The 17692-nt window shown below is 35.0% G+C and overlaps 1 long non-coding RNA gene across 1 annotated transcript; it reads left to right on the forward strand.

Annotated features, from left to right (window-relative positions):
* The first annotated feature begins 3147 nt into the window (after nt 1-3147).
* LOC106171416 (uncharacterized) lies at nt 3148-5844 on the forward strand. The gene is made up of 5 exons (XR_015331545.1): nt 3148-3279; nt 3481-3520; nt 3730-3784; nt 4264-4340; nt 5641-5844. It is a non-coding gene; the product is annotated as an uncharacterized LOC106171416 (long non-coding RNA).
* The last annotated feature ends 11848 nt before the right edge of the window (nt 5845-17692 follow it).

The following is a 17692-nucleotide window of genomic DNA, read 5'->3' on the forward strand; positions in this document are numbered from 1 at the left end:
ATTGTTTTTTAACTTGAATTCCCGACTTTTGTTTAGTTTGTTTTAATTCATTGCAATATCGCAAGAATAATTTGTTTGTGCTTTTAGCTGATCACAGTGATTTAATCTGAAAGTAATGCTTACACTTAGCAATGTAGGTAAGTGGAGCATTACTTCAGGTACAGCCGTATTCCATCCGTATTTCAATGGATACGAACGCGTGGCAATTTTTAGCAGACTGAATTTCAAGCCTTACGAACAAAATGATTATCTTCCAAAAATAATTAATTTAAATTGTTCGTATAGATTGGAGAATTACCGTAACCATACTGGCAGAGACTAATAGAAAAGTGCAATAAAAACAGATTGGCTAGGTCAGCAAGTAGATGTAGTTATCGATGAAGATTACTTCTGACAAATGAATTGCGGTAAAAAATGATAAAAATTTTCACCACAATCAAAATAAGCCGTAAAGCCAAAATGTCACAAAAGATGACAAAATTACAAGTAAGACGTGGCACTTCTTTGACTTTGGCATTTTAAGTCCAACAAAAGATTTTGGTGACACGTTTAGTCAGAGTTTACCTGCCACGTAAGTTAGATTAATAACTCCAAAGAACAGGTAGACTGAGATTTTCGATAAGATCATCCACTCATTTCTCCATCTCCGCAATTCTTTGGAGCGTCCGATAAGATCTAAAGGGACTCGGGCACGTGGATTACACGCAATTACCATGATCGTTGATTATCTTCCTTAAATGCTTGCTTAAGCTCCGATCATCTATTTTTAGCCGACTCCATGTTCTTAGAAAATCCTTTAAAAAACCCTTTCTACAAGCATTTAATTTGATGTACGAGTCAATGGATATTATCGTCGTCGTCTTAATCTCCAATTGAATACTCCGCGCCGCTTCATAATTAAAAGTAAAAAAAAAAAGAAAAACATGTTTGGATAGATTACCTGGCCCCTGTTGTTCTTCGTGATCGAAAATGATGTTAAAAGGTTAGGGCAAAGCCAGGTTAAACTGCAATCAATTATATGTTCAAAATTTATAATAGTGTGAGCATTTCAATGTAATAATTTGAGATGAAATTGATGACTCAAGGAAAAACGTACGTAAAATACGCCGTCTTAAGCCTAGGTCTCAACCGAATGTACGGGCTGCTACTTGTGGTCTACGGCCAAAAAAATGGGGAAAACGTGGGAGTTCGTGCGTGAGGAGCATGTCCATCGTGCGACTTTTGGAGGATGCAAACAGCACGTAGAAACTTTTTGACATGATCAACAGCCGCTATGTGCGATCTCGCTACGTCCTTGCCGGACGCTAGTAACCTGAAAACCGTGCGTCCAAAACGTAGTTGGGACCTTGGCTTTATTATAGGATTATGGATCCTTTATTTTTAACATTCAGAATCAACAACACATGGGAATTTTGAAATTTTCAACACAATTAACAGCAAAAAAATAAGTAACTATGTTCTATATACGCAGCAAAAACGTCTATTGAAACAATTTTAGGAGAAACATTTTATATTGTAACTGAGCCTTGAGAACCAAGACATCATTAAGAAAGAAAATACTATCTAAAATACTACCTAAAGGACGAATACAATGAAAGCGTGCCCCATATAGATGAACAATGATTGTGTGCAGTCGGGCAGATAATCAGATAAGCGGCTGGGACTTGGGAGATGACAATTAACGCTGTCGCTCAGCAGCATCAGTAGAGGGAGAGGTGGCAATTAAGGCTGTCACTCATCACCTCAAACGAGGCCAACTCGACTTACTTCCCGTAACCCAGCTGACTTACGCAAAGCATTGTGGCCTATTGTGTTTACCCTGTAATTATGTTAAATGTGCGATACGTAAGATTATCCGTATCCGTAATGTCATGTTCTCTGCACAAAACTGTATTGTGGAGAGCTGATTTCTCAGAAGGAAGCTAAACAGAGAGAGAAATCACTCAAGTATCAACAGTCTAGTCGACACTGTTATTTGTTTTTTTTTTTCACACATGAAGATAGAAAATTATGGTAAATGTTTTATTTTTTTACACAGGGTTACTACATAATGTTCCCATATATTTGAAATTAAAATGGTTAAGATGTAAATGTTCAAATAATTTATTATCATTATTTTATTTATCATTTTCACTTTTCTGTTAGTATTTGATTTTTTTTTCAGTCTTGATGCAACAGAAACTTATTCAAGGGCTGGAAGAATGGTTAACGATAGCCCAAAACCAAACGCAGTGGTATGTAAAATTACACTGACAAAAAAAAGACCAGCTGCTCCACATTTAGTGCTTTTTGCTCTTAAAGAGATCAACATAGGGAATGAAATTGTGTATGATTATGGCGATTCAAATAATTTATATTGGAGAAAAAAGGTATCTATTTTTCTGTTGCGTATAGTCTAGAAACATGATTAAAGGTATCTAGGATTTTGCAGCAAAAAACGATTTTTCTGGGGTGAAATGTTTTTCTCTTACTAACTTTTCTTTTATCCTTCTTGCCTGACAGTCAACATAACTCTTTTAAAATTTTGAAAATGTTTGTAAATCTGAGTGCTACACTAGTAGTTCAGAACTTTCAAACATGCCATATCACTTTCGGCTTGTGTTACTGTAAGACTGACCCAGAGACTTAAGTTACAGAAACAGTTTGTCATTATAGATACATTCAATAGGAACTTGAGTAGATGATTTAAGTACTTCACGTGGGCTTAAAACCTGCAAAAAATCCTAGATTATATACCTTTAATATGCATATGTCTGCATTGTATATTAATTTGATTTTTAATCAGTATGGCTCATTACCATCTATTTTTGTGGCATTCCTTTGCAAAATGTTTTTTCACAGAGAGTTACACCTGTATAAACCTGTTACTTAGGGCTACTGTCTTAAGTCCTTAGATATCTCAAAAATTATAGTGCTGCTGTAGAGATGATGTCTGACACCAGTTTTGAATTAAATAAGTAGTGTGCATCTTTATAAATGTGTATTTGTTTTAAGCATGGGAGGATATGGATGATGATGTGAGCGACAGTGGTAAGTTTTTTTTTCTTACTTTTACTGAAGCCAGGGGCTTGTGGGGCGGGGGGGGGGGGCTCTTGAGACACAGCATCACTCCCCACACACCCCATTTTAACACCTTCTACTAATTATTGTAACATAGTATACATTTGTACATGGTGAGAAGCAATGCTTAGTTCAGTACACTGATAAGGTAATTTTCTTTCAGAGTATGATCCTTATCACTTTGATTCTGATGAAGAACCTGTTGACAAAAGAATCAAGGTAATGGATACATGAAATCGAAATACTTTAAAGTTATTGCTTTTTTAATATAATATATATAAACTATCCAAAAGATAACATAAGCAACTGAATCTGTTAAAAGCTTGGTACTCGAGGGATTTATTGTACAAGCATGAATTGTTGTTTGGAGCATCTTGTAACTACAAGCCTTTTGCTTGATTAGGTGTGCTTTACTTTCAGAAAACAGAAGAGCCTGAGGAGATTGTAGAAAACAGTTATGGTAAGCCTATTATAAATTCCCTAAAAAATTCTGGCTGTAAAATGCTTTACATGAGGTTACATGAGGATAACAGTGAGTTTGCTAGGTGTAAATACAGTGGGTATACATATGCAAAGGTATATCAAGTGCATCTTTATTTTCTTAATTACTTTACACAAGTGGGATTTATGTTTATTCAGTCATTTATATGTATTTATTTATTTATTAAGGTGATGGCAGTAGCAGTGTTGTAGATCAATTTCCGTCCTTACAAAAGTACATAAGGTAAGCAGATCTGCAAACTTTCATTTTGCTAATGGTTTTAAGGCTGTATGGTATATTCATTTTGTCTCCCACTGCAGTTTGTGAGAAGAAAATGATGCATTGTCCTGTAATTTGTAAATACCCAACATTTCTTGGTCTCTGATAATATTATCATTGTTATCATTATATATGCATGCAAGGTAAAGTTACACTTCTGTATGGGATAATAAAAAGTAGAGGGAATAGTTGATTTTAATGAAGCCTTACATGATTTATTAAAGAAATGATCCATGCATTGATTCAACATAAGAGAGAGACATGTACTAGTACATTTATATAATAAATGTATATAGTTGTGCAAAACCTCCTGTTGGTAGGAAGCAATCCAATATGTTCATTTGCTTGTTCTTTCGGGTGGTATTTAGGTATAAATTACTATTTTGATTACTTTCCATATGCATGAAACAATCTATTAGAATGTGCTCTACTTCCAATTACAGACCTTCATTGGACAAGGGTGCTGAGTTAATTACTAGTGATGAACTTGTCTCGAGTGGCATCGAATGGGAACCCCAGGGTGAGTTATATTGTTAAATAAAAAGAAAGTTAAATTGACACTTGGTTATTTCCATTTTTAATTTTTTTTTAAACATAGTCAAATTACTACTGGAAATAACTGCTCAGAGCCAGTTCTTGTAAACCTGTGCTGGAAAATACAATTATACAATAGTGTTTTTCTGAATGCTGTTTTAATGTAAGGTCTGCTTATTACTGGTGCAATATCCAATTCTAAATTGATATCTTTTTCTGTGGAATATTACACAGTTCAAATTATGTTTTAAAATTCAAATTATTTACTCATGTATGTATACATATATATACAATATAAATGCATATCTTATAATTAACTTCTACATTTCACAACATTATTAATATAAATGCTTTGTAACTCACTAATATAAACTGAAATATTAAGGATTCCCCATAGGGGAATACTATTGTTTTTGGTAGTATTATAGTTATTATTCTTTCCGCGCGTTTTTTTTCGCAAAAAATCTGAAATAATTATCATAGGTAGCCTATGGCAAGAATATGCCACAGACCCAGTTTCAGTGACCTTGACCTACTTTTCAAGGTCACAGGGGCTTTTAAAGGCAAAATTTGTAAAATTTGAAATTGACATTAGGCCTTAAGTATAAGCCGTATGGCTATGTGCCTTATGGTCAGTGATACTGAGGTGAATCCACAGATAATGACCTACTTTTATGCAAGTAGGTCAAGGTCGCTAATGGCCAAACGGGCTCAAAAATGGTTTGTTTCCGAGATCTCAAAAACCGGAAGGCCCAGAGCCCCGATCATAGTGGCAAATGATGCCCTATATATTTATCTAAGGTTAGCCGTACTTTGGTAGCGACTGCCTGATTACTTTTTTAAATATAGATTTTTAAATATTTATGACATCGCAGAAATCTTGAGTTTGGCTATTTCTCCATGAAACACTGGTTTTTGGTCATAGCATGCTATAGTAAACTACCCCAAACATATACCCAAAACCCCCAAATCAAATGTCAAATTTGACCTTGACCCTCATTTTCAAAGTCATTTGGCTATTTCATTGAGAAATATTGAAGTGGGCTAAAAGTGATGTTTTGTTGACCCCCCCCCCCCCAATTCACACATGCTCTTTCAGAATATGGGGTCAAATTTAACCCATGACCTTCACATGACCTTGTAAGAGCATTTCCACACCTATTTTGCAGGGGAATCCTCCGCCACTGGCTTTAGCCAGTTGCAGTCTAGTTATTCTTGTATCTGAGGAAAAGAGTCCTATGTGCCTGCTATTGTGTGTGAGGTTCAGTCTTTAGCTACTTTTACAGAGAGTGACCTTCAAGATTCTTCAGAGCTTTCACCAGAAGATGTTATTAGATTTGGCGATAAGGTATTTGTTATAAGTGGAAATATTTGCTTTTAGATGGCAAGATGTATGTACATGCCGGTACAGATATAATTCCATTCCCCTTCCTCCTCAAAAAAGAGAAAAAAAATTAGTCATACATACTGGTAAAAAATTTACCACTTAGTCAAGAAGGATTTGTTGAGTCTACTGTTTGATAACCGTCTTTGAAGTAACTTGCATAGATACTGGAACTCTGTTACTTTATCTGTTATAGCACAAGCTCCAGGCTTTGGAAGAAACTGTGATTGGAAATGTATGGTGTCAAGAAACCAGGTACATCTTTTTAATTCCCTTACTCTTTAAATTCTGCAGTTAATTCACAACCATGGGATAAGTACATGTAACTAATTCAAATATCAAACGTGAAGTATTATCTTTCTACTTCTACGCAAGGTATTTAAGTGATGATCCTCATAATGTGGCCTGATTTGCCTTGTGCCATAAATACTCAATATGTTCAAAATGTTCAATAACCCCTCCCCTTTTAAAGGAATGACTCACAAGAAAGAACTCGGCCAAAAGAGCCTGTTGTTGAAGAAGTAGAGCAAATAACTTCCAGTCATTGTTGTGGAGTCTCCAGAAAGGTATGTTAAGTTTTTCATTGATTAATTTTTATTTTATTCCAAAGGTATTTGAATTCATAATGTTAAACTTAGAATTTATATATTCTGTATATACAATAATGTTTATATACTGTTAGCAGTTTTTCTTTGACTAAGTTTGTTTGTGATCATTAGTTGTCAGCAGATTAATCTTGAGCCATCTGGATTGACAGTTCCTCAATGAAGACATGCATGATCAAAAAAGGGTATGGCTGCATGAAACAAGTTGAAAACATGTCGAGACCTGGCTAAAATAGCTACTGTCTATCTTTTTGTTATAGCATGAGGTACCCATCCAGGTTTTGGAAGAAATGGAGAGTGAAAACATAAATGGTTTGGAGACACCAGGTCTCTTGTCAAGAGACACTCTTTTCTCCCCTTCCTGTTTATATTTTCCATTAAATTGACAACCTTAGCAAGGATAAATTACTCATTCAAATATCAAATGTTATATGTTTTCTCTCTTCATCTATGCTTACCTGTAGAAATAACCAAATGTCAACAAAGTGTAAATTTAAGTGCCATATACTTGCCATAATTGTGCCTTAGATATATACTGCTTATACGGGTGTCTTATACCCCATCTCTTTTTTAAGGGAGTGAAATGCAAGAAAAGACACTGCCAGAGAAGCATACAGTTGAAGAAGAAACAGAGCAGTTAACTTCCAATTCTGGCGTTGGGGTCTCCAGAAAGGTATGTTGAAAGCTATATGTATTACTGCCAAACTTTGTTGTCTTGAGTATTTTCACCTTCTTTTTGAGGTATGTGTATGTAATCAAGATTGAATTTTTTTGTTTCGATGTTAAATTGTGATAGATACATTGTTTTTAAATTTCAGAAGAGACCTGTAAGGTATTGCCCTTACTGTGACATACTGATTAATGGTGGCAAATTAAAACGCCTTATTCAAAGAAAACACCGGGATATAGTTGAAGTCAAAGAGGCCCTTAAACTTCCTGTACATCTTCAGAATAAGTTCTTCAACCAGAAGAGGTGTGATGGGATGTATAAATACAATTTGAACATCATAGCAACATCTACAGGTGCTGAACTTGATTCAAATGTGATGATGAGAGAACGCATTGCTACAAGACCAGATGAAGTTACTATGTGTTCAGGTTGTAGAAGGTTTTTTAGCAATAGATCTTACTACAAACACCTGAACCTCTTAAGGCTACACACTTAAAAGCCATTGATGTTCATAAAGACAAAGATTTCTGTATGAATATATTGCGGAAATTCAGAGACAATGAGGTTGGACAGTTGTGCACCACAGATGACTTGATTATGCAAGTTGGATATTGCCATTATTCAATGCGTCGCGAGGACAAGAGCAAAAGAAACGCAACAAGAAAGTCTGTCATGGGGGAAATGCGTGAGCTAGCAAGGGTCTTCCTCATATTCAGAGATTTGTGTGAGGAGAATGTAACCACTGAAGACATGTTCACAAGAAAGCACTTAACAACACTGAGGGAGGCCATAGAAAAATTGGTTAGCATGGATAACGGTGATGAAAAACATGGATTGAAACTAAACATTCATGCAATTCTACAAAGATGCATAAAATCTTTAAAAGGACTTTACACAGAAACAATGCAAGACTTGAAGTATGAAGAACTTGGCAACTTTCAGCAGGCTTATTTATTTAGGTCTCACGAAATGTATTCTAGCTCTCGATACAAGGCATTGTCTAACTCATTTACCAAAGCAAGGCGTTCTGAAAAGCAAGTTGTACCTGAAGACATTACCAAATTGAAGAACTTTGTAACAAAAGAAATTGCCAGACAACTTTGAATTTGGCAGATATGCTTGGTTGCGATCTTTATTTGTCTGCAGATTAACCTTATTCAATGGGCGCAGAGGAGAGGAGCCATCCATCTCAGTGGGAAGACGCCCAGAAAGGGGTGTGGCTACCAGATACAGAGGTGGAAAAAAGAGATCCTGCAGAACAATTTCTCTTTGGAAAATACCTTCTAGCTTACTTAAATGGGAAGGGAAAGAAGTTTGTCCCTGTCCTAGTGCCTAAGGACGTGGTAAAAGCTGTCAATCATTTGGTAAAACACAGAAAGGAGTTTGGGGTTCCTGAAGAAAATCCCTACTTATTTGCAACCAAGTCCCCAAATGCACATGCTTCTGGTTGGCACGCAGTTAATGATATTTGCTCTGCAGAAGGTGTCACAGTCAATGCCACAAAGAACAGACATTATTTGTCAACTGTATATGCAAGTCTGGGCATGAGCCCAGCAGATCAGCAGGTCTTCTTAGATCATATGGGTCACGAAAAAAAACATCAGCAGAGATAATTACCAATGTCCAGTTGGACTCGGGGATCTTGAAAATGGTAATTGTGTTCATTTCATAATTACATGTTTACTTAAAATATGCTTAATTTCTTCATGACTATGTTAAACATTTTTTTTGTATTTGAAAATATTTGTCATTTAATCCAAACAGATATTTCTATGCATTAGATATCCATGATCTGTAAAAGACAAGATGCAGTCACTAAAATGAGTAAACATTGATTTGTTTTTGTTTTCAGTACCAGAACCAGAAACGGATTTAACCACTATACAAACAGTTGAGGCAAGTGCAACTGAAACTAAAGAGATTGGTAAAAATGAAGAACTTCAGTCAGGTAATAACATGCATACCTTTACCAAATAATCATATTATTTGCAAAACATTTTTAAGTGGTTAAAACACAGTGACAGTTTTACAACTACACTGAATTTGGGAAAATGATCAATTGAATAAAGTATATATTCCCTGTTATGTTTTTTAACATTGTTTTGCAGAAATTGTTTATATTAAATCAAAAAATAAAGTATAATAATTCAGACATAACAACATGTGCATGGTCCACCTCCCAATAAAATAAATGTTATTATGTGGTTAATTTGCTTTGCAGAGTGCTTCAATCAATAAAAGATGTATACATATATTTTCTTTTCAGAATCAAATCTAACATGTAATCCTGTTACATTGATTGTAGAGGGCAAGAAATCTGTATCAGGTAATAACATATAAGAAAAGTAAACAATTGCTATCTTTTATTTTATAAAATGAAATGTAAGCTAAATAAATTCAGAACAGCTATTTCTTTTTATAAGCTTCTAAAGTCCTATAGGCAAAACTAATGTCATCGGAGAAGGAAATTGTATCCATCACTTTGAAATAGAGGATTCAAATATGTTATAGATATATGTGCTTTTGTTCTTTCAGTGGCCTGGTCTGCTAAAGACACAAATATGTTGAGAGACCATTTTTTGCCATATTTAAGTACTCACCTAAAGGCTGCGGATAACAAAGGAAGGCTTCCAAGTAAGCATATTTTATTATATGTCATTTTCATGCATAGTACCTCTTAGATATAAGAGTCTGTATTTTTTATTTTATTATTTTTTTTTTTTTGTAATGACTAGAAGAATTGGACAATATGGTTCAAGGTGAACTTGTAACAGAGAGCAGCCAACTTTTTTCGTTTGAAATCATACGTGCAATTTTATTGAATAGCCAATTAGTACATTACATTGTTACATTGTAGTTGTGTACATTTAGAACTACAGGCATCATACAATTTTTGTCCAAACTGTATATCTGTAGAGTTTCATGTTCAAATATCCAATGGCATTTTTTAATTAGTTATTGAAAAGATGACTCTTTTTTTTTTCTTTAAACTGGAGGAGAAAATTAAAACTATGTTGCCACGAAAATGCAATTTTTGTGAAAATTTGTATTGCTTTTGGCAGAAGTCGTGTAAACAATACCAGATGGACAAAAAACATTGTGTACTTAAGGAAAATGAATATCTGTATCTAAGTGGAAATAACTTACTTTTAAAATCCAGGCCCACAAACTAAAAATAGTAAATTGCACATAATTTTTCTAACATCTTATTTTCCAAAACTGTAACGGGGACGTAAGGAGGTCAACCAGTGACATCATTCAGCCTGACAAAACTGAATTTTGTGATTCATGGAGGCTTTGCTAATGATATTAATATATTTTTTATTTACACAGAAGGTAAAAAAGAAATAATGACATTTCTTGAGGGCCACATGCCACACTGCCTCAAGAGTTTGGAGTTACAAGAGGCCTACAAAAATACCAGGATAAAGATATTCAATGAGAGAAAAACAATGAGGGAAAATGTTAATAAAAAACTTCAAAGAATATAATGCAACTGTTGGAGGATGACTGTTCTTGAAATGGAACACCAATGTTTCTTCAAACAACAGCAAAGTATATAAATATTACCTTCAATATTTCAGTTGATGAAATTCTTCTCAAAGATTGTTCTCCAAAATATTGGAGATAATATTTCACATACTTAACTGTTGCTTGGAGAAACAATGTGTTCCATTTCAAGTTCATTTTACAGTTGACTAAGTTTTTCACAAAGATTGCTCTCCAAAATATTGGAAGTAATATTTCACACATTTAACTGTTTGAAGTAACAGTGAAGTTCCATTTCTTGAAGATTGTTCAATGATGTAATGTGCTTGGTGGCAGACAGGTTACACTTAAATTGTGTCCATTGTCTGTTTTTTTTTTTTTTTTTTTTTTTTTTTCTATGTTTATGTAGATTGGTGCATGTTATTCATCCAGGCTGTTCAATGATGTGACCTCAATAAATATGTTAAGACCTTACATATTGTTTATGTTAGTTGTTTTTCATGTCACACAAAAAAATCCAATAACGGGTAACGTTAAAATAAAGTGTGGGATTAGGTCAAAATTTTATTTTGCTGAAATTATCCTTGCTCTTTGGTTGAAAAGGAATGGTATGTTACAGCACTCATAAATTATACTCATAAATTGTAAAAGTACAACATACTGTCCCACAAATGACAAAAAATAGATAACATGAATAATTAAAATGTGCCAAAGTGTTGATTGTTCTGAGTGGTAAGCACTTTGTGTTGCAACATAGTGCAAAAATAAATAATAATGTAGTTTGATATAAAGTCTGACTAATGCTGTTTATATATATATATATATATATATATATATATAGTGTAAATGGTCTGCTTATTGCTGTTTAGTTACATGTATGCCAAATAAATTGTTGTTTGTGCTCAAAACTTTGTTGATTTGCTAAAATTATCCTGGATTTTTGGCTGTGAAGACATTGCTTTTTAAAACAATCCCATTAATTATAAAATCACAAATGTATACAACATATTGTCTCCCAAATTACACAGAATAGCAAGATTGCATGAACAAGAATAATTACTCTGCTAAACTGTTGGTTGCTGTGAGTGGCAACATTATGCAATAATTAATAGCAAACAAATGAATACTTTAATATAGTCTGCCTAATGCTGGACTTTGATATATTTATACAAGTACATGTGGTCTACTTACTGCTGGTTCTGGTCTGCCTAATGCTGGTTCTGTCCTTACAGAAACTTAGGCAGACCATTTTTTTGTATATTTTTTGTTATTTCTGTGCCTCTATAATCTGTGCATAATAATCATTGAGTGTTAAAATAAAGTTATTTTTTTATTATAAATGATCATCTAATACCTATATACACGATGGTCTACCTAACACTGCTTTTACGGGTAGTGTCTGCATAAGTCTGGAACTATATATATATATATATATATATATATATATATATATATATATTGATGATTTATTATCTGTTTTCAGTAGAAATGAAGATGTGTATCATGGATTATCATCATACTGATGACAGTTGAATTCATCTGCTCACCATTTCATTCTACAACCACACAGTATCAGCAAAGGTCAGTGCAACAACGATATTGCCACACTGGTGATTCTATTCAATTCTATTGGGTCATTGAGTTCCAAATCAGTTTTTGATATGTTCAAGGTGCGAGGGTTACGGTAATATGCCAAACAATTCGACCAAGATTAATTAATTTCATGGAAATGTCAGTTTGGTCGAATTGATTTAATACAGCAAATGGAAACCTTTGACATTGTCGGATTGTTAGGGGCATCTGCCAAAACGTCCATCTCTCCGGAAGTATTGCATTTTACCAGAAGTGTTATGCAAGATAAGCCGCAATTTTTGCCTAACACGTGTTTCAGGCATGTTTTATCCTCCTGAAATCTTATTTTCCTGTGTATTATTCGTGCTAACATTACTTAACATCAAAAGAGACGACAATTATAATTTCTAATTATATATTTCCCTCACCTACAATCATTTTCATGATGCGCTTCACAAGTGGGACGAGTATTTCCCCGGAGACAGGTGTTGTAAACTAAGGCTAGTCACTTATATTTGAAACCGGTAGCTTTAGAGGACTTAAACTAGTTGTGTGATCTACATACGCCCCATTTGAATTTTTATATGACAACTGAAATCAACCGAATTGAAATTTTTTACCAGTCTGAGATCAGTTGTTTTCCACCCGCAAGGCTTGCTCAGCATCGAGGCGTAGACGTACGTACTTCCGAAGAAAATTCAATCACCCGTATGAAAGAATACCAACTGGTGCTCAAACGGAAATCAGTGTAACTTCAAATTACTTTTAAGTATTTTATTTAAAAAGCATGTCATATTAAAACATATTGAGAAAAGGCAAAATACGGAGCCTACCTGTGCCGATAGACATACAGTATCTTGCTGGCACTCTTCTGATTTTCTTACTTATATACTCTAGCTGTGCACAAACCACGGTGCATATTGAAAACCCCACTGATACAACCCGAACTTAAAAAAGCATTTAATTGCCATAATTTTCACAAAACAGGTGCATTTATAATTTGACTTGAGAATTGAGCACATGCAGAAATGATAGACTGGTCTTATCTGGTCTGCTCCAGCATAGCACAAACCACATGTTAATGAAGACAGTCCCATTTTGGGGGAGGGGGTCACAGGAATGGAGTTCTTCGTGGATTACACTAAATATTATCAACATTTCATGCATCTGGGGAAATAGAAAGTGACTCACAGGTAACGTAAATACCCAGTGGAACTCTCTGTGAAGTTCCCATGGAGTTAAGGAAGACGTCATTTTTATTGTTGACAAATCAGTTATCCATGCAGGTGAACAGCTACACGTGTTCGTCAGATTTTGACAGCGCGTGGTATTTGGCGCCAAGAAGTCTGGGCGGTCGATCCCGCTGATCTTTTGGTCGTTTGTAGTAAATGTAAGATCTTGCGGTGTTGACTTCAAGAACGTTTCCCATCTGCATATATATTTCAATCGAACTTGAAAATAAATTGCTTATTCTTCCCAAACTTTTTATTGCTAGCAAACGCTATATATGGTCTATCTGAAGGTGTTTACGACGTATTCTACCCACTGTCGATATTTGGTTTCATTCAGAATAGACATCACAAATTTTAGGATTCGTGAGGATTCGTGAGATTTTGCCAATTTTCTGGTCTTATTCGACACGCTCACGATTCACTTACAATACAGGTACGATAGTGTTACGAATATTCGTGGGATTCGGCTGGAATCGTGAGATTTTGCCAATTTTCTGGTCTAATTCGACACGCTCTACGATTCAGTTATGATACAGGTGCGATAGTGTTACGAATATTCGTGGGATTCGGCTGGAATCGCACGAATATTGTCCAGATATTCACTACGCTTTTTTGGAATCGGGAGATCGTGGCCAAAACTATGAACAGCTCAAAATTTTTGCCACGAATTCCCGATTGATCAAGAATTGCAATAACTTACTACGATTATATACAAATCTGTTAAGAACTTCACGAACTGATTACGATTCAACCAAATTTTCAATTCCTGGCGATTCCTGGTCTGTGTGAAATAGGGGCATCAAAGTTTTTGCCACCCATTCCTGTTGGTCAAGAAATGCATGAACTGACTACGAATATATACGAATCTGTTAAGAACTTCACGAACTGAAATTTGTCAATTCATGGCCATTCGTGGGATTCATGGTCTGTGTGAAATAGGGGCAATATCGGACCACACTACCCGTTTTCAAGGTGTGTGTCAGATCGCATTTTGGAGTATCAGTCAGAACACCAACAGGATGAGCCCATGCTCGGCTGTCACTATGATTGGATAGTAAACGTAAAATCGCTATATGATATTAAAACCGGGTGCATAAATTTGAAAACCACCTAGAACAACCTTAGACTGCCACGTTTATCTAATACAATACAAAAAAGCCCTGTCAAAAGTGGTTAAAGCATTCAAACCGAATGTCGTGAAGTCCCCATATTCCCCCATAGAGACAATAAAATAGAGTACTCTCAAGTAAGAGTACAGTCTAAGGTTGTTCTAGGTGCTTGCTTTATCCACTTGGCGGCAGCACCTTACAGTGAAGTTGAAGTCTTCATTAATTCTCAATGTCTTGGTGTGTTTCTGTGTGTGTGTGTGTGTGTGTGTGTGTGTGTGTGTGTGTGTGTGTTAGAGAGATAGAGAGAGTGGGGAAAGAGAGAGAGCTTGTTTGTGGGAGGGTGTGGTCTAAGAAACAGGCTGGAGAAGGAACACCTCTCTGCCTGTATAAAAATTTCAGGTTTTGGCACAAACCCTAAAGAAACAGATTTTGGACAGTTGGTGTGCTCCTTTTATTTGAGGCACCCCAACAGAAGGGTAAAGTATGCCTAAGATAACTGTGAGATCAGTAAACTGTAAAGGATTAAACTGAGTAGATGCACAGACTGGAAAATAAATTTTGTCTAAACCTTTATGTCATTACTGAATTTATTTTTCAAAACATCTAAAACAAGAGAAGTCATTGCCACATAAAATGTAAAAAAAATCAGTTCTAAATACCTTAAAATGTACCAAATTGCACCTGGATTGAAAAAATTTTCCGGAAATTATTAAATTTGATAAAATTTTATGGGGGCACTAGGCACTATTATTAAATATCGGGAATTTTTCCAGGGGGCACAGTTATTCTGCTAGGCACTGTTATTAAATATCAGGAATTTTTCCAAGGGGCACAGTTATTCTGCTAGGCACTGTTAATAATTTTGGAAAGTTTTCCGGGGGGGCACTGTTATTCCAGTAGGCACATTTATTTGGCACTTCAGAGTACATGATCAGGAGAATAATCTCTTTATATCTGTAATATTCTGTCATTAAATCATGCATACTCAGTTTTAGATATGCTCAAGATGACTGTAAAGGGTTAATGTGAACTGTTGAGGTTTGGGTGGGTGTGGGAGGGAGTTGTGCGCTTAGCAAAAATTTTGATATAGACAAAATTTAATGTATACATTCTGATGCTTATGCATTGTCTGTTGTGACATTAAATGGGTCTGTATGTATTCTGATTAGCTGTACTCATCTCAGCCTCACATCATCAGCACAGGTAAGTGCAACAATGATATTGCTTCACTGGTGATTCTCTTCAATTCCATTGTGAACATTGCCACTATATGTTTTACCTGAGAAATTATCATTTTGGAAAAAGGTGAATTAGATCCCACTCAGTTTTATATATATTCAAGGTGACAAGGGTTAATTTAAACTGTTGGGGGCGAGGGTGTGCTCAGCAAAAATCTTTATTTGAACAAAGTCGTGTGCACAATTATTTTGAATGAATTATACAAATCAATTTGTTCATTTTTCTTTGGTTTGTTACATATTTTCTATTTCAAGATATGATACTTTACTACTTGGGGATGCTCTTCCCATATTGCTGCATTTTACAATGTAGTGCTTGCTTTATCCACTTGGCGGCAGCACCTTACAGTGAAGCTGAAGTCTTCATTAAATCTCAATGAAGTCTTAGTGTGTTTCTAGTGTGTGTGTGTGTGTGTGAGAAAGAAAGAAAGAGTTAGTGTGTGTGTGTTCAATCTTGATGTCTTGGTGTGTTTCTTTTCTTTCTGTCTGTGTGTGTGTGTGAGAGAGAAAGAGAGAAAGAGTTAGTGTGTGTGTTTGTTATAGAGATAGAGAGAAGGGGGAGTGACAGAGAGAACTTGTTTGTGAGAGGGTGTGGTAAGAGAGATAGAAAATTTAGTATTAAAAAAGCTCAAAGAACTTCAAAATTGATTTTAAAAAACTAAACACAATAATTCTATGCCAATTTTGAAAGTTGTATTATTTTTAAAATACAAGAACAGAAAAATTTGACATTTTGTTAAAACAGAGAAGTGTTCAGCTTATCCATTATTTTAAAACTAATAAAAAATAACATAACACATACATGACCAGGAGGAAAGTCTCTTTATATCTGTAATATTCTGTCATTATATCATGCATACTCAGTTTTAGATATGCTCAAGATGACTTTAAAGGGTTAATGTGAACTGTTGAGATTTGGGTGGGGGTGGGAGGGAGTTGTGCGCTTAGCAAAATTTTTGATATAGACAAAATTTAATGTATACATTCTGATGCTTGTGCATTGTCTGCTGTGACATTAAATGAGTCTATATGTATTCTGCTGAACTCATCTCAGCCTCACATCATCAGCACAGGTCAGTTCAACAACGATATTGCTACACTGTTGATTCTCTTCAATCCCATTGTGAACATTGCCGCTATATGTTTTAGCTGAGAAATTATCATTTTGGAAAAAGGTGAATTAGATCCCACTCAGTTTTATACATATTCAAAGTAACAAGGGTTAATATAAACTGTTTAGGGGCGGGGGTGTGCTCAGCAAAAATCTTGATATAAACAAAATTTCATGTATAAATTCTGATGCCTGTTCATGCATTGTTTGTTGTGACATTGAATGTGTCTGCATGCATGTATTCTGATTACTGTCTATGTCTTTATTGGTGCTGTATGTTTATTATAATATAATAATATATTTTGATCACTGTGTTATGTCTGTGTTGTAACTAACATATATATATATATATATATATATATATATATATATATATATATATATTCTATTGATGATTTATTATCTGTTTTCAGTAGAAATGAACGTGTGTGTCCTGGATTATCATCACACTGAAGACAGTTGAATTCATCTGTTCACTATGGTGGCCCCTATTGGATATTTCGACTTTTCGACTTTTAGAGTTTGCGACTTTTAGACTTTTCGACTTTTTGACTTTTAGAGTTTTCGACTTTTTTTACCAGTCATACACTGGCTGCGCGTAGGAAGATATTCAGAACGGAGCGCGTGCTCTGAGATGAAGTCGCGGTTGAAATTTTGTAAATTGCGTAACCTTCGCGGAAGTTCAAGAATTGCACTTTGTTCCCTTCATAAGTACCTGGTGAAAATTAAGACATGGTAGCAGAGTTTATTATGTGTATTATCGTGTGTGATTTACCTAGAAGTAAGAAGCAATGAATGAGGTAGATCTCGACGAAGTCAGCCAACTGGTCACTTTTTGGCCATAGCAACACTAACATTTTTAGATATCTCATGTCACAGAAACTGTGCAACTTATTCACGTCAATGGAAGGTGGCTTTTCGCATGAGA

Source organism: Lingula anatina, chromosome 10 (assembly GCF_051362555.1).
Source record: "Lingula anatina isolate TDL-2025a chromosome 10, LinAna3.0, whole genome shotgun sequence".
In the NCBI taxonomy this organism is placed as follows: Eukaryota; Metazoa; Brachiopoda; class Lingulata; order Lingulida; family Lingulidae; genus Lingula; species Lingula anatina.